The following is a 774-nucleotide window of genomic DNA, read 5'->3' as shown; positions in this document are numbered from 1 at the left end:
GAGGGCTGTGTCTCCCGAGGTCTCTTTTGGGTGGGGCAGCGGGGAGGGAGGGGCAGGGGGTGGGGGTCTCTGGACATAGGCCTCATTGTTGTCCTCAGGGGGGAGGCTAAGGTACTTGTGGATACTCCCTTGAGGGGTGGGGGAGTGCTAGGGAAGAGCTGTGGCCCCTCTTATTGTTGGGGTGGTCTGGGCTGACACCTGAGGTGAGCCACAACCCCCCTGGGATTAAGGGGTGAGTGCAGCGCCCAGGAGACCTGCCATTTGCTCCCTAGGGGAGGAGAGCAGCAGCGCCTTCGATTTGTGGGGCCCCTGGAGGCAATGCTTTTCTTTGATCTGCTGCCCTGTGGCTCTGCCACCCTTGCCTCCCTGGTGGTTGACTCCAAGGAGAAGGCAAGGGGTCTCTGCGAAGTCCTTGGAAGAATGTAGCCATGTAGCTCAGTGTTGTCTGCACTGGCTGGCAGCTGCTCTCTAGGTGGGATGGAGCCTGGACTCTTCTGCACCCCAAGCCAAGTGCTCCCCAAACAGCTGCAGCCCACAATGGGGCCTGAGGGGAGGCCGGCTGGCTGGCCAGGCAGGGAGGAGGAGGAGGAGCTGGCTGGGCAAGCCGCCAGCCAGAGGAGATCCCTGTTGGGGGGCCAAGAGCCCTACAGGACTGGGCACAGTCACTGTGGGGGAAATGGAACCAGCACCTGGCCCTCAGTGGGACACAGAGACACTTCTTAGCCCGCCTAATTGTAGGAAGGATGGAGGCTTCCAGGTCTGGCTGCAATGCCT

This window comes from Podarcis vaucheri (genome assembly GCF_965113315.1).
Source record: "Podarcis vaucheri genome assembly, chromosome: 11".
Lineage (NCBI taxonomy): Eukaryota > Metazoa > Chordata > Lepidosauria > Squamata > Lacertidae > Podarcis > Podarcis vaucheri.
This window is presented reverse-complemented; position numbering follows the sequence as displayed.